Source organism: Arvicanthis niloticus, chromosome 9, assembly GCF_011762505.2.
Source record: "Arvicanthis niloticus isolate mArvNil1 chromosome 9, mArvNil1.pat.X, whole genome shotgun sequence".
NCBI classification, from domain to species: domain Eukaryota; kingdom Metazoa; phylum Chordata; class Mammalia; order Rodentia; family Muridae; genus Arvicanthis; species Arvicanthis niloticus.
Window position 1 is genome coordinate 10,492,266 of NC_047666.1, and position 21,038 is coordinate 10,513,303.

The 21,038-nt window shown below is 39.5% G+C and overlaps 1 pseudogene; it reads right to left on the reverse strand.

The window, feature by feature from the left end:
- Positions 1 to 14,197: 14,197 nt before the first annotated feature.
- Positions 14,198 to 14,816, reverse strand: LOC117715060 (Ig kappa chain V-III region MOPC 63 pseudogene; annotated as a pseudogene).
- Positions 14,817 to 21,038: the final 6,222 nt, after the last annotated feature.

Below are 21,038 nucleotides of genomic sequence, written 5' to 3' on the forward strand. Positions count from 1 at the left end.
TAGCACATAAAATTAATTAGTTAATTAATCAATCAATTGATTTTTTAACAATCAACCAATTAACTGATTTTAAAATCCTTAAAGCCGTGATATGGAATTGTAGTCTGCCAACATCTTAACTTCAGGCCATGGAGTTCTATGTTGGATTTCTAAATTCTAGAAGTATAATTTTGTTCCAGACAGAATCTGTTGGAGAAAATGTTACAGAAAAAATAGCAACTTACACAGAAAACATAACTATATTATGTTCCATGAATCCTGGAGGCATTAATTACTATTAATTAATAGTGCCTATTAATTAATAGTGCCTATTAATTCCTTTTTAGAGTCTGAAAACTTTGTTCATCATAGTACCAGGCACACTGGCTACTAGGCAGACAATGGAAGTGACCATGGCAGTCAATTGGTCATACTAAGAGAGATTTTGTTGGAGAATAAGGCAATACAGGAAGAGAATTATAATGTTGCACACAGCAATGATCTTCCAGGTCTTCAACATGGACACTGATGATGGTGAGAATAAAATCTGTCCCAGATCGACTGCCAATGAACTGAACAGAAACACCAGATGCCCATGTGGATGGCTAGGATGTCAGCAGTTTAGAAGGCTGCTCTGGTTTCTGCGGATGCCAGGCCAGGTGGTTCTTCTGGGTATAGCTGGAAAACAGGCTCTGGTTGAATGTAGAGCTGATGGAAACCCTCTGTCCTTTTGACACAGTCATGTGTGATAAACACTAGGTAATTATGATGCTCCCATAGGCACCTGCAATTGGGAAAAGATCAGCCTCATACAGACAGACAGACAGACAGACAGACAGACAGACAGACAGACAGACAGACACATTTAAAGATTTCGTGACACAAACATTAACAATTAAAATGTCTTTTCAAACTTAGGAGGCAAAGGCAGGTGAATCTCTGTGAGTAAAAGTCTATGCTGCTCTTCAGAGTGCATTCCAGAATGGCCAGGACTATCTAGAAAGATTGTGTTTAAAAAAACAATCTTATGTCTGTATATTATTGAGAAAAATTGGGATGACTTTAGCTGTGTCTTACTACATTGGGGATATGGAACCTGAAGAGGCCACCTCCTGTAGCCAGGCAGAAAAGTCAACAGAGATTCTCTATTGAAACACATTACCTACAAAATTTTAAACCCAAAATTTATCATGTCTACAAGTAATACAGGCACAGGAGAGGTAACAGAAACTGACAGAATGGCCAAACAATAACTAGCCCTAATGAAGACCCATCCCATGGGAAAGCACCAATACCTAACACTAGTAATGGTGTTCTCTTATGCTTACAGAGAGGAGCATGTTGTCCTCTGAGAAGCTGACTTAGACAGATACAGACATCCATAGAAAAACAGTGCATAAATCTTGGGGATTCTTACAAAAGAATAGGAAGAAAGACTGTGGGTCCCAAAGGGGATAAGTACTTCACAGGAAAACCAACAGAGTAAACTAACCTGAACCCTTGGAGCTCTCAGGGTCTGAACTACCAACCAAAGAACACTCACAGGCTATACCTAGGCCTCCCTGATCATATGTAGCAGATATGCAGCTTGGTCTTCATGTGGGTCCGGAACAACTGGAGTGGAGTCTTTCCCAAAAGCTGTCCCTGTCCTTGGGATATGTTCTACTAGCTGGGCAGCCTTGTATGAGAGATGCAGCCTAGCATCTTAGAGAATTGAAGTGCCAGGGGCTGGGGGAAGGGATAACCAGTGAGGCCCACAGGCTCCCATAGGAGAAGGGGAAGCACTGTGGGTTAGAATGACCAGGAGGGGGCAGTGAGAGCAATGTAAAGCAAATAAGTAAAAAATAATTCATTCATCAATTAAATTTTTAAAAAGTATTTTGAAAATCAACTTACACTATAATCACATTTAAAGTGACAAAATAATAAATACAGCTTCAAAAGTTTTCAAAGTTATATTGCTGAACTGTAATATATTTATTTCTGGCTTGTGTTTTGCCTAAACTAAAAAATAACTTTCATTACTTTTAACAAAAAGTGACCTGTACTCTGGTGATGATTGTCACATACAAAGGGTAAAATGCAGTGAGGAAATCCTAGAGGGCCTTTTATTGAATGCAAATATTGGGGTGCATTTTAAGTTGGATATTGTGAGTGTGCAAAACAAAACCACCCAGTAGTTAATATGAAACCTCAGAAAATATTTAAATATTTAAATGCCTAAAAATACACATGACCACACAATACTCTGTCATTTTCTCTGACTATCATGAGTATAGACCTAACCTCCATCTCTTGCAGGTCAAATGAGAGCCTCCTACAAAGGGATTGAAACACTTACTTGAGATGGGTTGTTCATGATCCAGTACAGTGACAAAAGCTACTGATTTATAAGATATTTTAACTGGACCCTCAGGTTCCTGACAGGCTCACTGGCAATGAGTCTTGACTGGACATGAAACAACTTCCTAACTGCATGTTCTGTCAATAACTGAGTAAGTCATTAGGTAGTATAGATCAGGCATAAGGTAGAGCAAAGACATTCTTGCTAAGAATCAGCAGAATAGAGGAAAATTATGTTGTTGTTTATTACTGTGTACAGGGCACAAAATCTCCTTATACACTGTTATGGGCTAAAACAATAACTTTTCTACTTAGACAGTCCAACTAGCACCATGTGTTACTTGTTTTTGGAAAATAATAGAAAATAATCTCAATATGTAATAAAGGATAAAACTAATCAATATGTTACAGTTGAGTTCTTGCCCAGGAGAAACACAACTTCATCCAGGCAAAGTCATGATGGCTCCTTCAGGAACAACATCAGTATGGCAATATAGAGCAGAAGAAGAAGCATTATCCAATTCTGTTTTAAATAAATTTATATGGTAATGAAAGTTTCAGGGTATCAATAACCTGTGTTCTTCTGAAAATGGTTGATGACTTCTAGATGATCTTTGTGGACTGCAAATTCTTCTCATTTTTTACAATCATATAGATTCCAAAACAAAGACATAAGAAATAATTTCTCCTGAATAATGAATAAAAAGGAAATAAAGATAATGACTATAAATAATGGCAAGACAGTACAGGAAGATCAAGCAGTATATGCTGCTGAAGGAACTGGAAACTGGTGCTTCCCCTGTGGAGGGTCCTTAGGAAAACATGGAACAATCATATGATTCTGGGACTCCTGTGCTAGAAATGTTCCTAAACAAATGCATACCAGTATAAAGAGGATGTCTTACTCAAGGGTCTATTGCTGAAAAGAGACACCATAACCATGGCAACTTTTCTAAAGAAAATGATTTGGTTGGGGCTTCCTCATAATTTCAAAGATTTAGTCCATGTCCTTGTGGCACTGAGCATTGCAGCATGCAGGCAGACACAGGACTGGGAAAGCATAACAGTGTTTTACAACTGTGTCTGCAGGCATCACGAAGAATCTCTAGGCTTGGAATGTGCTTTTGAAACCTTAAGGCTGGTATCATGACACCTCTTAATGTTAAAAGACTTGGAGGGATCAGAGAAAAAAGGCATATACCTAAACACAATAAACACAATATACAGCAAGCAAATAGCCAACATCAGTTTAAATGGAGAGAAATTTTAAAAATTCCACTAAAATCAGAGACAATACAAGGCTAACCATTCTCTCTATGTGACTTTAATATAGTATTTGAAATTCTACCTGCAGCAATAAGATGACTAAAGTAATTCAAGGGGATACATATTGGAAAGGAAAAAGTTGAAATATCACTATTTGCAGATGATATGGTAATATACATAAGAGATCTAAGATTTTCTGCCAGAGACCTTCTACACCTTCAGCAAACGGGCTAGATACAAAATTAACTACAAGGAGTCAGTGTTTCCTTTCATGCAAATGGTAAACAGGCTGAGAAAGAAGTTACAGAGACTGCATTCTGCATAATAGGCACAAATAATACAAAATATCTTGGTACAACTCTAACCAAGCAAAGGAAAGACCTATTTTGACAAGAACTTCAAGTCTTTGAGAAAAAAAAAATTGAAGAAGATATCAGAAGATGGAAAGCTCTCCCATGTTCATGAATCAGTAGAAATACATAGTAAAAATGCCTACCTTCCAAAAGAAATCTACAGTCCTAATGCAATTTCTATCAAAAATCCAACACATTTTTACAGACTTTGAAAGAACAACTCTCTACTTCATATACAAAAACAAAAAACCAAGGATAACTAAAACAATCCTCTACAATAAAAGAACTTCTGGAGGTAGCACCATCCCTGACTTCAAGCTATACTACAGAGCAATAGTAATAAAAATGAAATGGTATTGGTATAGAAAAAGATGGGTTGATCACTAGAATCAAATCAAAAACCCAGAAATTAACCCAGACAGAACCAAAGAAGTTACACAAGAAGAACGGCCCAAGCAAGGATACTTGAATCTCACTTAGAAGGAGGAATAAAATGGCCATAGGATGTAGAGGGAAGAAAGGGCTTGGGTTAGGATATGTGGAGGGGAATGGGGAAGATTGGGAATCAGGTGTGGGGAGAGACATGACAGAAGGCTAGAGGGCCAGAAGAATGAATGGAAATCTGAAATGGAAATCTGCAGCTGCCAGGTGTAGAGGGAATCTTTAGGAACACCCAGAGGAAGTCCTTGGGATGAGGGAAGTTCCCCACAATCAGTGCAGATGACCTATTAAAGATACCTAACAATGAGAACATGGAACTGGAAGAAGCCACTTCCTGTAGCCAGCCAGGAGCCCCAGTGGAAGCATAAGGACACCAAGCCACCTACAAACCTTTAACAAACATTTTGTCTTTTCTCAAAGAAATACAGGGCAAAGATGGTACCAAGACTGTGGAATGACCAACCAATACCCAGCCCAAATTGAGACTTATCCCATGGACAAACACCAATCCCTGACACTATTAATGATACTCTTTTATCCTTACAGACAGGAGCATAGCAATACAGTCCTCTGAGAGGCTCTTCACAACAGCTGACTGAAACATGCAGTTACTCACAGCCAAACATTGGTCAGAGGTGGGGACTCTTATGGAAGAGTTTGGGGAGGGATTGAAGGCCCTGAAGTATATAGGAACCCTACAGGAAGACCAACAGAGTCAGCCAACCTGGATCCCTGGGAGCTCTTAGATGCTGAGTCATGAACTGAAAAGAATACATCAACAGGCCCAATGCCCCTAGAACACATATGCAGCAGACATGCAGCTCAGTTTCCATGTGAGTCTCCAAACAATAGTAGCAGGGGCTGTCCCTAAAGCTGTTGCCTGACTGTAATCCATTCCCCAACACAGCTGTCTTGCCTGGCCTCAGTGGGAAAGGATGTGCCTAGACTTAGAGAGAATTGATGCACCAGGGTCTGAGAATACCCACTGGGGGCCACACTCTCAGAAAAGAAGGGGAGGAGAAGGGATTCTGTGAGGGATGACCACCATTGAGAGCATCGTTTGGGATGTAAATAAATAAATAAGAATCTATATCATCTTCATAAAGTTGATTTTAAGGACTTTTTCTTGTACTTCAATTGTGTCAGAATATTAATGGACTACTGTAGTAGGATAGCTGAGCTCTGGTGATGATATACTGCCCTGGCTGTTGTTGTTTTCTTACACTGGTGTTTAGGCATCTGGGTTTGTGGCGATTGATTATAAGTCTAGGTGCTTATTTCTGGGTTTGTCTTTGTTGGGTAGGTGTTTTGTTACTTAGTTTCAGTTCCTTCTATAATCTTCTGGAATGTGTGGCCTGCAGTTGAGAAGAGAGTCTCTGTCTGGGCTGTGAGCAAGAATTCTGGTGGCCTGCATGCCATTTGATCCAGCAAGGACTCTCTTGCTGAGATGGAGGCTGGTTCAGGACAAAGAGGAGAAGAAAGGTAACTGGAGATAGTGTTCAGAGTGAGGATGTATGAAAAAGGTGGAGAATGTCTTTGGGCAGATGGAGTTTGGCCAGCCTAGAGTTTTGTGGAGACAACGTGGCCTCTGGTCTAGCAAGGAGTGTCCACCCAAGTTAGGAAATGGAAATGGTGATAAGAAAAAGCAAAGTGGTGGGTATATGGTATGCAGCCTACCTGGTCTTCTGGCAGGCATGGCTTGTGGTTGGGTAAGGAGAAGAAAGGTGATTAAGAAACATGAGAGGTTAAAAAAAAAACATCAGAAAGAAAAAGTAATAAAATTTGGACCAACTTTAAATAAAACTGCTCCAAAATTCCATGCCTAAAGCCATTCATATCCTGATAGCAATGGAAAGAACTGAAAATTCTTGAACTGCAGTTTCTAAGCTGAGCTTCATTCAGAGAGCCAAAACACTCAAAGGGTTCACTCCATGGATTTATGTGCATCCTCATTCAACCATAGGATTGTAAGGATTTTAATGTCATCCTAAATAGAAATTTGACAATAATAGAAACTTGACAGTAACCTTTCAAATGCTAAAGACCAAAAAGGTGCTACCAAAAGTAGAAAATGGAGGAAAAAATTAAAAAAAGCAAGAGTTGTCTGGGACACATGTTGCAATGTAATGCTGAAGGCCAACACTAACAAAATTAGCTTTCTTAGAAAAATGCCTGTCCTACAACTCAAGTGCTAAATCTGTGGGGTATTGTATCTGATCCTGTAGGCCAACAGCCCAAAATTGCCAACAATAAAATGTTCTGAATGCACATCTATAGAACATAATTGAAAAGTAGATGTACAATGGATTTGAGATGTACCTGGCATTATTTACCTGTGTTACATTATGAGACTTCACCATACCCTTGCTTCTGAACAAACAGCATGCACACTCTGTACAATGCATGTCAGCACACCTGTCACACTACAAATGAGCTCTGAACCAAGGTGTGTTATTATGACTATTATGTGTTATGCATCACATACATATAATATACATACATATATTTCTGCTCTAATAACAAAAGAATAATTTACTCACCTACCAATACTCCTCAGCATATTACAAATTTCATGTATCACTGGATTGTATAGTGTTATAATGCTTAAATACAGGTGCTGATGGTCATTAAATTATACTATCTACCAACTCTGAAATATATTGATTCTGTATTACATAGTTTGAAATCAAGTATTAGACGTTAACACCTTTTATAAAATAAGCAAGGATACTCATATTATTAATATGCAGATTATCTTTCATCTTTAGTAAATAGTAAAATTGTATAATATCAAAAGTATTTTAAAACACATTTCCCCATAATTTATTATTACCTAATGTTTGTTTTCTCTACATAATCTATATATTACATGACTGAGGTTGCAATAAATATTTTACAGGTGATAGTGTATTTCAAAAATCATGTACTTCAGACACAGAACTCAGAGGACCCTGAGATGGAACTGACTTGACACCTACTCCCTGAGGAATAGCTTTCATAATACCTGAAGGTGCAATGCCACCTTCAAAAGGAGGGAACCAATCAACAGTTCTAGTTAGCTATGGCACCTATGAAACACAGGACTACTATTGTACTATATACCAAGGTGGGCAGTAGTAGCATTATACCTTATTAGTAACCAAGTTTTCTAATTGAACTTAACAGTCAATAAGAGAAAAATCATGCCTGAATCACGAGAAACCTAGCCAACAATCAAGGGGTAGTGAATTAATAGATTTTAGAGAAAAATCTAAATTCTTCTACAACCAACATAACTACTAACTATACACTAAGTAATTTTAAATAATTTGTCCTCATACTGTCATACTCTGTTTGCAACAAATAAAAACCAATACAGAAAGCTACACTAATCTAAATACAGATATATGGAACCTACTCCAAAAAGATGAATCTATAAAATATCCCCACATTTAAGGCTCAACACATTAAAGTTTGTAAGAGGCAGAGGATGGACAAATTTTTATGTCAGATTGTATCATCTACTATATAAGCAGCTATACCCATACAGTTTTACCAACATAGTTTTTTTAATATGAATTCACTATATTCAAAAACTGGCTACTTATAATACTTATTTCTTTTATTCTTTTATTTCATCTGATACTAGATCTTGAAGAAGGTGCAATGTGTAGTATAAAAACAGTTACTCTGAAGATTTTGTAAATGTCAACGTTTCCATTATTTGTGCTAGCTAGAAGAGACAAAGTAGAGTGGCTTTTCCCATTCCAAACATTGCCTGGTATGCATAGTTCCATGCCCCAGATCTCTAGTACTGAATTAGCATTGAGAGTTTTAGGCAGCATGTCCTTCAAACAGATCCAGAACTTCAGAGTTGCCTGTTTTCCACTGTTGTGGGTAGCATAAACTTTTAGTGGCTAACCTTGTAGACTGTCCACCCTACACTTGTCTCTTTCCATATCACTTTACCCACCAGGTAATTTACATGTAGATCTCCATTAAGACCTTTCATCAAGGATTATAAGAAATCAAATCAGTTCTGCTCTTGGCTCTACCATCTGAGTTCTCAGAATGGGGTTTTTTTCTGTGTAGCCTGGGGGGTTAATGCTCTGGAACTTAGGTGAGGTTAGAGGTGAGGAAGGAAGGCAATTCTTGGGTTATATTTGAAATTAGATACTTTGGTTGTACAGTACAAAACCACCTGGTAGTTATTAAGAAATGCCAGAAAAATATTAAATATTTATTTATTAAATATTAATATTTAATAAAAATATTTAAAATTTAAATATTTAACTAATAATTTCATATGACCTCACATTTGTCTCTCATACTCTCAGTATCCTTTGAAGAAATCTAGATGATTCAGACTACATTATCTCTAACTAGCATCAGTAGAGACCTGACTTTGATTTACTATAGGTAAAATCAGACCCTCCTAACCTACTTGAGAGTGTTGTAAGGAGGGAAACAGTGGTCACAGTAACAGACTTATAAGATTTTGAAACTAGACTCTGGGGTTCTTGATGGACTCAGTCAAAGTAGATCAGGAAACAAACATATTTCATGCTTCAAATGAGCAGAATGAAGGGGAGGGTCAGGTAAGCTACAAATTCAGAATCACTGGAAACTAGATAGTTATTCCCAGATCAGCTTGGGATATAAAGTGAGACTCGGTTTCTCCCACAACAGAAGACAGCATAAAGTGACAGAAGACAAGAAGAAAAGTGGCCACATTGTGGAAGATACTGTAGAGAAAAATATGAATATTTGGTGGGTAGAGAAGAAGAGCTAATGAATCTAAGATCATGAATGAGCATCCATGTTGGACACAGAGATGAGATCAAAAGCTAAGCAATAAAGCAAATTCAGAAGGCTTCCCTGTGTGAGCCAGTAAAAAGGGATTACGAAAACCTCAAGCAAATAAAAGTGGAAATATGTCATTTCAGTGAAAATGTTCACTTGTGATTGCAAGACAAAAAGGAGGACTTTAATAAAAAAACAAATTGAAAAATACAAAGCATACATTATGAGACAAACACACATATCATTTTAATGAATCACTTTCACAGTTTCAGCCTTTTTAGGAACAAGACTTAAAAAATCACATGGTTGAGATGCCTCAGAAAAGATATAGCTCAGAGACTGAGGTTCAGCGAGCTGCTGGACAGATTTTTGTTTGGCCCTGGAGCACTGTGGGAGAAAAATTCACACTGTGATGACAGTGATAGGATGCAGCAGCAGCAGCCTCCACAGGATGGATGATGAGGGTGAAGTCAGGCACAACTCATTGCCACTGACTCTCTCAAAGACCTCAGATGCTATGTTGAATGCATCATAGATGAGAAGTTTGGGTGGCTGTCCTGGTTTTTTGTTGATAAAACTTTATATGATTAAAAGTATATAAAGTGACACTCTAGCTGGCCGTGCAGGAGATGGTGGCTCTCTGCCCTAGAGACACAGGCAAAAAAGCTGGAGACTGGGTCAGCACAATATCCCCATTGGAACCTGAAATGATAAGCACACCTTTCTGTCATAGATGTACTGAAGTACCCCCTCAGAGTGTAAAAGCATCATATAGGTAGAATCTGTAGCAGTAGTTATGAGCTACACACTGGGAAGCCATAATATAAAAGAGAAACTTGACACCACTTAAATGCCATAATTTCAATGATCAGAACAAACAGGCATGGAAAATAGTGATGTCCACAGTGGTTGCTCTGAACATGAGACCCTCTCATCTGGAATCCAGAGTAGCAATACCAACAGTAAGAAAGCAACTGTCCCCATCTCTGAGACCTGAACTACAGGCTGCTTCTTGGGCAGTGGCATGCTGCCTTTAAAGGTAGTCTGCGGACTCTGCACTGTGTCTAATGTGTCAATATGCAAATCAGCTCAGAAAAGCTGGGTTGCAGTTCATGAGGACACCTTCTCTTATGTCACCCAATGGCAGTTAGGTTTAGCAAAGAATTCTCTAGTGTATTGGCAGTGTATCCCAAGTGATTTTCTGGCTGTCCCTGTGAAATCATCATGTTCTGTTATTCAGAAATTCCAAGTGAAGAGTTCATGGTTATTGCTCTGCTGTAAATAAAATGAGTTGCAGGAGCACTGTGATCTTACTGCTTTTAGTATCTTTTCTTTGTTTTGTATATTTGATGTTTTGATTATTATGTGACAGGAGGTACTTCTTTTATGGTCTAGTCTATATGGGGTTCTGTAGGCTTCTTGTATATTTAAGGACATCTCTTTCTTTAGGTTACGGAAGTTTCCTCTATAATTTTGTTGAAGATATTTACTGGCCCTTTAAGTTGAGAGTCTTCACCCTCATCTATACCTATTATCCTTAGGTTTGGTCTTCTCATTGTGTCCTGGATTTCCTGGATGTTTTGTGTTAGGAGCTTTGTGCGTTTCGCATTTTCTTTGACTGTTGTGTCAATGTTTTCCATGGTATCTTCTGCACATGATATTCTTTCTTCTATCTCTTGTATTCTGTTGGTGATGCTTGTGTCTATGACTCCTGATCTTTTTCCTAGGTTTTCTATCTCCAGGGTATTCTCCCTTTGAGATTTCTTTATTGTTTCTACTTCCATTTTTAAGTCCTGGATGGTTTTGTGTAACTCTTTCACCTGTTTGGTTGTGTTTTCTTGCAATTCTTTAAGGGAGTCTACCTTTTTACCAGTGTTCTCCTAAAATTCTTTGAGAGTGTTGTTTATATCCTTTTTAAAGTCCTCTATCATCATCATGAGAAGTGATTTTAATTCTAAATCCTGTTTTTCTGGTGTGATGTGGTATTCAGGACTTGCTATGGTGGGAGAACTAGGTTCTGGTGATGCCAAGTAACTTTGGTTTCTGTTGTGTACATCCTTAAGCTTGCCTTTCGACATTTGGTTAGCTTTTGTGCTACCTGCTTTCACTGGTTCTGACTGGAGCCTGCCTTTCCAGTTACCTTGGTTGTGTCAGAACTCCTTGGGGTCCAGATGTCTCTGTGATCCTGGCCTCCAGCTGTTCTGGGTACAGTGGCTCCTCTAGGTTATCTCAGGATATGGTGTCTCCATGGTAGTAGACCAGCTAGGTGTTTACTGCTCTGAGTGTAATCACTCCTTTAAGATGTCTCAGCATATGGTGTCTGCTGCTCTGTGTTCAGTGGCTCCTCTAGGATGCCTCAGAATATGGTGTCCCCTGCTCTGAGGTCAGTGGTCTCTCTAGAATGTCTCTGATGTGGTTTCCACATGGGAGCAGACCAGCTGGGTGTCTGCAGCTCTGAGAGCAGTGGGCTCTCTAGGATGTCTCCAGATGCGGTTTCCACATTGGAACAGACCAGCTGAGTGTCAGCTCCAGCTACTGGGATCTGGGTGAAGGGCGAAGGGAAGTGGTATTCCGCAGGGGTGGGGTATGGGTGCCAGGTGTGCCCAGGGGTCTCCCTGCTGCCAGTTGTGGCTCTGGGGTGTAGAATGGTGGGCCACTGATCCTACCTGGAGCTCTGAGGACAGTGCAAATTTTGCATTTTCCTTGACTGTTGAGTCAATGTTTTTTATGGTATCTTCTGCACTTGAGATTCTTTCTTCTATTTTTTGTATTCTGTTGGTGATGCTTGTGACTATGACTTTCTTTCCTAGGTTTTCTGTCTCCAGGGTAGTCTTCTTTGTGATTTATTTATTGTTTCTACTTTCATTTTTATGTCCTGGGTGGTTTTGTTCAATTTCTTCACCTGTTTGGTTGTGTTTTCCTGTAATTCTTTAAGGGATTTTTGTGTTTCCTCTTTAAGGGCTTCTACCTGTTTATCTGTGTTCTCCTGTATTTCTTTAAGGGAGTTATGTCCTTCTTAAAGTCCTCTATCATCATCCTGAGATGTGATTTTAAATACAAATCTTGCTTTCATGTTTGAAGGGGTATGCAGGACTTGCTGTGGTTGAAGAATTGGGTTCTGATGATGCCAAGTAGCCTTGGTTTCTGTTGCTTACATTATTGTGCTTGCCTCTCACCATCTGGTTATCTCTACTGCTACCTGTCCTTTCTGTCTTTGACTGAAGCCTGTCCTTCCTGTGATCTTGGTTGTGTCAGAACTCCTCATATTCCAGTTGGTTTGCAATCCTGTGATTCTGGGATTCTGGGATTTTGAGATCCTAGGTGTATCAGAGCTCCTGGGAATCAAGCTTTCTCTGGGTGTTGCAGGGGTGAATGAGAAGCCAGATCCCTGTTTTTGCTCTGGGTACAGGTGCAATCTCAAAGGAACCCATTCCAGTGGCTGAGAAGTGGGTTGTGTTTCCCTGGTTCTGGTGTGGGTCCCAGTTATGCTTGGTGTTGAGAAAGATGTTGTAGCCTCAGTTGTGATCTTGAATGTATCAGACCTCCAGTGCTCCTGGGTGTGTCTGATATCCTGGGAGTTGAGCTTTCTCTGTAATCCTGTGGTTCTGTGATCCTGTGATCCTGTGATCCTTGGAGTTACAAAGCATCGGGGAGTCAGACTCCTTTTGAGAGCTTTAAGATTGGGTGCAAGAGCCAGCACCCTATGTCTGCCGAGGTGCAAGTTCATACTAGAAGAAACCTAGGCCACTAGCAGGGTGGGGGTTCCTGTGTCCCAGGGTCCTGGGGGTCTAGTTACTGCCGATGTAGGGCAGATATTGTTCCTCTTCACATGTGATCCTGGGCATGTTAGAGCACCTGAGAGTTGATGAGCTTCCTCTGGGTGTTGTGGGACTGGGTACAGACCTCCTCCTCCTCCTCCTCCTCCTCCTCCTCCTCCTCCTCCTCCTCCTCCTCCTCTTCCCCCTCCTCCTCCTCCTCCTCCTACTCTTCTTCTTCTCCTCCTCCTCCTCCTCCTCTTCTTCTCCTCCTCCTCTTCCTCCTCCTCTTCTTCTTCTCCTCCTCCTCCTCCTCCTCCTCTTCTTCTCCTCCTCCTCCTCCTCCTCCTCCTTCTCTTCTTCTTCTTCTTCTTCTTCTTCTTCTTCTTCTTCTTCTTCTTCTTCTTCTTCTTCTTCTTTTCTTCTTCTTCTTCTTCTTCTTCTTCTTCTTCTTCTTCTTCTTCTTCTTCTTCTTCTTCTTCTTCTTCTTCTTCTTCGTGTGTCTACTGGGGAGAGATCACAAGGTTGGGAGCAACCTGAGAGAACTTGTTAGTGTGATTAGGGCACATGATGTGAAAATCCAAAATAATCAATAAAATATTATGGAGAAAAACATAATTTTAGCCAGTATCTGAATGTCAGATCATTAACAGTGTTTAATATTTTAAGTTACTTTATTTTAAATCAGTGAGAAAAGTTTCTTTTAATTTTTAAATCATTGTCTAATTTAAAAAATATTAAATATAAAAACTTTTTAAAGAAATAGTAGCAAGGCTTGCTCTTCATATGGTTCACCTAACATTTGAAATTGAGCCTGTCTCTGCCTTTGGATCACTTTCTGCTAGCAGGACTGCCTTGTCTTGCCTCAATGGAAGAGAATGCACTTAGTCCTACTGTAACTTGATGGTCCAAGGTGGGTTGCTACCCATGGGGTCCTTTCCTTCTCTCAGGAAAAGAGAGGATGTAGTCTATGAGGGTTGGACTTAAAAGAGTGAAGAGGGTTGCAATAGGGATGTAAAGTGAATAAATGAATAAATGAATACAAAAATAAAAACACAAAAGAAATAGTAACAAGGACATAATTTTAATAAGGAAATTATTTAATTAAAAGATGCAATGCAGGGGAAATAAATGCACTTATGAACTTAAGAATTTTCTATTTTGTGGTTCACCTCCTTTTTCAAACAAGCCTTCTACAGAGCTCTAGTTGAGATATCTCAGGGGAAAGACATCTTAGAGATTGAACCTCAGTGTGTAGTAACCCTCAAAGGTTTTTCTTCAGATATTGAAGGCTGTGGGAGAAAATGTTAGTCCTTGCTGACAGTAATAAGTTGCAACATCATCAGCTTCCATGGGATTAATGATGATGGTGAAGTTTAATTCAGCCTCATCACCACTGAACCTAGCAAAGATCCCAGGTGCTTGACTAGGTTCATTATAGATTAGGATTTTAGGAAGCTGTCCTGGTTTATGTTGGTACCAGTGCATAAATATGACAAGTTTATTGACACTTTCACTAGTTCTGCAGGAGATGGTGACATTTTGTGCCAAAGTCACAGCCAAGGAATCTAGAGACTGGGTAAGCACAATGTTCCTAGTGGAACCTGTAATGATAAAAACACAAAACTTCTGTTGCAGATATACTGAAACCATCTCAGAGTGAGACATGTGACTCATATTACAACTGTCACAAGGATCACTCTGAGGTATTATAAAATTAAATGGAACCTGGGAAAGAAAAAATAAACAAATTTCAAGTGCTGTAATTCCAATGATCAAGATCCCAGAGACATGGAATAGAGCCATGGCTTCATTAGATGTTCTTCACACTTCCCTGGACCCTCTCACCTGGTACCCAGAATAGCAGCACAAATATCAGGAGAGCAGCTGACTTCATCTCTGAGAGCTGATCTAGAGGCTGTTTCTTAAGACACTGAAAAGCTGCCTTAACATATACTTTGAACAGCCTGAACCATTGGCTATTAACACAACATGCAAAGTAACTCAGTAAGGCTAGTGATCAAAATGACACCTGCTTTGTCTCAGGGGTCTTTGGGGTTGGCAAAACCATTCATAGAGCATCTCAAGCACATCCTAAGGGATTTCATGACTACCCTGTTCAATCTTCATCCCATTTCTTTAAAATAATTTTATATAATATATTCAATATATTTTGAGCATTTTCCCTCTCCCAACTTCTAGATCCTTTACCCATACAAACTTCATATTCTCCCCACCCCTACTCTCTCTCTCTCTCTCTCTCTATATATATATATATATATATATATATATATATATATATATATGTGTGTGTGTGTGTGTGCGTGTGTGTGTGTGTGTGTGTGTGATATGTGTGTGTATTCTTTTTTCTTTTCTCTTCTCTCTCTCAGAAAAGCATAAAATAACAGTAAAAAATATACTGTATATATTACTGTGAAGAATAGAAAAACCTATGATCACTTTGAAATCTCAATAATATATTTTTCAGGCAACAATGCATTTCACATTATGATCCTTAGCAAAAAGAGAAAGCAATTGGATTCTATACAATAGAGAAAGGATATGGGTTTTCTTTGGTTTCAAGGAGAAGTGACACCACTAAGTGGCCATCAAGTCAAATCTGAAAATGTTCTCAGGAGCAAAGACATGAACAAAGAATGCAGATTATTGTGAATAAGCAGGGTCTCCCCATATGACAGTCGAAAATTCAATACTAAGCCAACAAGATACCCTGAAGACAGAGCAGTTGTCCCACTGAGACACCTTCAGAGTGGAGAACATCTACTCACCCAGCTACCAATTTTTTTGTTCTCTTCACTAGACAAGGAGAGAGTCTTTGCAAGATAAATGCCTAACAGAGGATTAATATCCAGAACAAAAAGCTCAAAATAACAGAGTAAAAATACAACAGACAAACCCAAATAGCTCATTCAAAAATTGGCTTGTTTATCTAAACAGAGTTCTCAAAAGTAGAGATAAAAAATGGGTAAGAAATATCTTTAAACTTTATGCCTAGCGATTAGACAAATGTAAATCAAAACAACCTTGAGATTACATCTGGCCGCAGTCAAAGTGGCAAAGATCAATGAAACAACTGACCTCAAATGCTGAAGAAAATACAGAGAAAAGTGAACCCTCATCCACTGGTTGGGGGTTACAAAGTAGTCTAGTCACTCTAGAAATCAGTATGGAAAATCAAATAAAAATAGAAAATAAACCTGTCATATGACCCAACTATTCCATTTCTTCTGTATGCCCAAAGGTTTTAGCAACCTTCTGCCCCACTGATACTTGCTCAGTTATATTCGTTGAAAACAACCTAAATGTCCTTCAGCAGACAAATGTGTAATGTTGCCCAAATACACTATAAAATATTATTTAGTTATAAGGAAAAAAGACATTTGAAGGTAATTGATGAAACTAGTAAAAATTATACTGAGTGGGTAACCCACACCCAGAAACACAAATAGCACATATTCTCTCTCATCAGAAACTCCTAGTTCCAAATCCACACCCAACTATATAACCCAGAGTAACAGAAGAAACTATGAAGGTAAAAGGAGCCTGGAGATATGGCGTAGTTAACTGTACTAAGAGCACAAGCTTCTTCCAGGTGTCTTAAGTTCAATTCCCAGAAAACACATAGCAGTTCACAACCATCTACAATAGGATACTTCTTCTGTCATGCAAGTATACATGCAAACATAGCATTCAAATACAGAAATAATTAAATCTCTGGAGAAAGGAAACAATAGGTAGGAGAATACAAGTGATCCAAAGGGGAAAATAGGTGCTTTAACTGAATGTGGAGTGAGAAATATAGAAGGAGATCAGAGAGTAAAATAACTGAAAGGGTGTCTGGAAAACTCTTAAGAAAATATGATTAAGTATCTATCTATAAAACCTATATGTCTGTGTGTGTATACATACATACATATATGGCATATATATATATATATATATATATATATATATATATATATATATATATATGAAATTTTCCCACTTAGGCAGATAATGATAAAGATTCATAGACAATTAAAGAAACAAAAACAGGCAAAAATGTCCTCTTTACATCATAGGCTATTGTTGCCCTTGGTTGCCACCCAGAGGTCAAAGAAGGTAAGTCCCCTATTACACTTTGTACATGGACCTAGAGGACTCAAGTTAGATATGACCTGAGTATATACCTTCTTTGAGAACTAGCTTTCATAATACCAGAAGGTTCCATACACGATTCCAAATGAGGAAGGTAATCAATAATTATTTTCAATTATACCTATGAACCAGTGCAATGGCCAGCATGCATGATAACCCTAAGGGTGAAATAATGACATACATACTTTGGCAGTAACCAACAGCTCTCTGATTAAATTTAAAGCCCATTCAACAAGAAGTAAATCATGCCTACTACTGGAAACATCAGAAAGGGAAGGAAAATTGGGGAAGGTTACTGGATATTGTCAAAATATATGATATACTTGACAGACATAGCTTTGACAATACTTGTGTACAATGAGTATACTTCAATTAAGACTTTTAAGGGGCAGCAGTATTGCTCAGAAAGCAATTCAATTGCTATCAAACCAGATGTCAGACCTGAATTTAATCAGAACTCACATGACAGAGAGGACAACTCAATGTTGTCCTCTGAACTCCCCAAACATGCCATGTACCTACATGCAAACACACACACACACATGCACATACACACAAAAAGATAATTACATGACTATAATGTAATAAATATTACAAAATTTATGAAAAGAAAAGAAAAAATGGAAAAAATGAACACTTGTAAGAAAGTAAGAAAGCCAACAGGCCATCCTTCCAGAAAACCAGTCACACTGTCCATGAACCTTTTCCACTCTCCTTCCCTACACCCACCCAATTCTCAAAATCACCAATAATTCTGCAATAGACCACTAGGTGCAGCCTCCCCTCTCCACTGTTCATACTTGCTGTGGATCCCACAGACAATACCCCTGGCCTCCCCTCCCCTACTCATCAACATGTCCCAGTTTCCAGTTCAGATGGATTCTTTCTGCTCAACCACAGAACATTTCTGCCAGAAGACCAGGTAGGCAGCCTTCAGACCTTCTCCACTCTCTGTTCCCCCATGCCCAATTATCAGAGTCACCCCTAGCACTGCAACAGAACATGAGCTACAGTCCTCCCTACCTCCCTACCTCCCTACCTCCCTACCTCCCTACCTCCCTACCTCCCTACCTCCCTACCTCCCTACCTCCCTACCTCCCTACCTCCCTACCTCCCTACCTCCCTACCTCCCTACCTCCCTACCTCCCTACCTCCCTACCTCCCTACCTCCCTACCTCCCTACCTCCCTACCTCCCTACCTCCCTACCTCCCTACCTCCCTACCTCCCTACCTCCCTACCTCCCGTCCATGCCTCCTGTGTATCCCACAAACCATTACTCTCTGTTTCCCCTCCCACCCTTTTGGCTCTGGAACAGCATCCAAATTGAACCGAAAACCCCTGCTCAACAACAGGCCATACTGGCCAAATAAGCAGGTAGGCTGCCTGTGGTCATACTCCACTCTCTCTGTTTCCCCCAGACCTAATTCTCAGGGTTGCCCTTAGCACTACAACAGACTGCATTGCCCCCTGACCTCTCATCCCTACTTCCAACATCAGCAAACATTTTCCTGAACACACCAGCAATGTGTTCAGTGAAACAGGCAATAAGCTCTCTTAAAAATCCAGAGAGAAAATAGAAACCAAGGAGTATTTAAAAATATATATCCAACAAACAAAAACCCAGAAATGAGTAGCTACATCTGTAATTCCCAAAACCCAGATGCCTGGACACTAGCATAAGAATGTAATCAAGAGCATCTGGGGCAATATGCCATTAGAACCCAGATATCTGAACCAGAAGCCATAAATATTCCAACATAGCTGAACCACACACACCAAAAAACCCACCCACTATATGAAGATGATAGAGGAAATTATTAAAGCAGGGACCCTCCACAGTCCCCATGTCTTTCTGGCTATTTGCCACAAATAGTTGTTAGAAGACATTTTTATCACTGCATTTTTTATCTTCTTTGTATTAAAATGACAGAATTAGAAGCTGTATTGTTTTAGGGGGAGTTTTAGTGCCTCTACCCAGTAATTTCTTTCAGGTTAGTTTGGGTCCTATGCCCAGCATAAGGTGCACCAAATATAAATGGGTTGTGATAATCTTTATTATTTGTTAACTTGTCCTGGTCAGCCCCCCAGTAACCGATGCAGAGTTCATGGATTATTTAATCAGCTCTTGCACAATTACTAAGGATGACCCCTGTGTTGGTTTAAATATGCTTGGCCCAGTGAGTGGGCCACTATTTGGAGGTGTGGCCTTGTAGGAGTAGGTGTGGCCTTGTTAAAGAATGTGTGTCTCTGGGGGCATGGGATTTAAGACTCATCATAGGTGCCTGAGGATGCTAGTGTTCTCCTCTTTGCCTTCAGAGCAAGATATTGAACTCTCAGCTACTCCTATGTGATGCCTGCATGAGTACTGCCATGCTATCACCTTGATGATAATGTTCTAAATCTCTGAACTTGTAAGCCAACCCCAATTAAATGTTGTCCTTATAAGAGTTGCCTTGGCAACAACAGGAGAGGCCCTTGGTCCCAGGGAGAATTGATGCCCCAGAGTAAGGGGATGTTGGAATGGTGGAGAGGGGGAGTGTGGGTGGGGAGTGGAGCACTTTCATACAAGCAAAAGGGAGGGGAAGGGAAGATTGGGATGAGGGGTGGTGGAAGGGTAACTGGGAAGTGGGATATCATGGGTTGGTTGGTTGGTTGGTTGAGGGAGTAACAGGGAAGTGTAATATCATTTGATATGGAAATGAATGGAATGATTATAAAAATAATTTTTAAAAAGTGTTGCCTTGGTCATGGTGTCTGTTCACAGCAGTAAAACCCTAACTAAGACAACCCCTAGTCTATATTTTTTATTCAATAGACTATTAACTTCCAGCTATGTGTCTTAAACACTTGCTGTTTGAATCTCGCCCAGGTTACCTTTGCTCCAGCACTCTGTCCTTGGTGGGCATTTCACTCAAGCACATGCTGCTGGTCCATCACGTCTAATGGAGATCTCCTGTTCTTTCCATCTTCTTCCTTCTTCATTTACCTTTACTCTCCTCCACTCTCCCTCATCATCATAGTACCTACCTGTAACCCCCAGCATGGTAATTGTAATTCCACCTCGTCTATTCTCCCCAGTAATTGGCAGTAGCCATTTTATTTTAACCAATAGCTTTAAATTGGGGAGCAAAGTTTACACAACATCACTTGCTGTATATGAAGATCTACTTGTTAGGAGCAACCAAATCTTGGGGAGCAGAATTTAGCATTTGAAAAGCATATGAATACATAGCAGCACCAGACCAACCCCCAACAGCTATTTCCATAGGCCTGACTTAAAGTTGGTTTGTTTGTTTGTTTGTTTGTTTGTTTGTTTGTTTGTTTTTAATGACTATTGTATGTTTGTCTGTGAATATTTTAATAAAATGTTTCCTGTAATAGTTACTTTACTGGTCTGTGATAAAATGCCATGATCAAAAGCAACTCATTTTGGCTTTCAGTTCAAGAGGGCTACATGTTCACAATGTCAAGAAAGGCGCAATGGTAGAAAATCTGAGCAGGAAGCTGAGAGACCACATTTCAACCTCTAATGGCACATGGGAAACAAAGCATGAACTGGAGGTTAGGTGAGGCTACAAACACTCAAAAAACCAGAAACAGTGACATGCTTCCTCCAGCAAGGTTCTACATCTTAAAAGTTCCATAACTTCCCCCAAACAAACTTGAGAACCAAGTATTCAAATCTATGAGTCCATGGAGAAAATTTCTCATTCATTCAAAATACCACATCTCTGTAACATTTCAATTGATTCTCCATACTATTAAGTTCCAAGAACTGTTGGTGTTAAAAGTTTTCCATAAGATTCTTGCTTAGGCTGAGAGGCTAAGCACTGCAAAGGAATATAAATAAAAGTTAAAAATATGTTTCTGAGTTCCCTGAGGGACAAGCTTGACTGCATAGGGGTTGATGTCAAAAGTATCCCCTCTCCAGGAAAAAGAGATCAGGGTGGGTATGGCCCT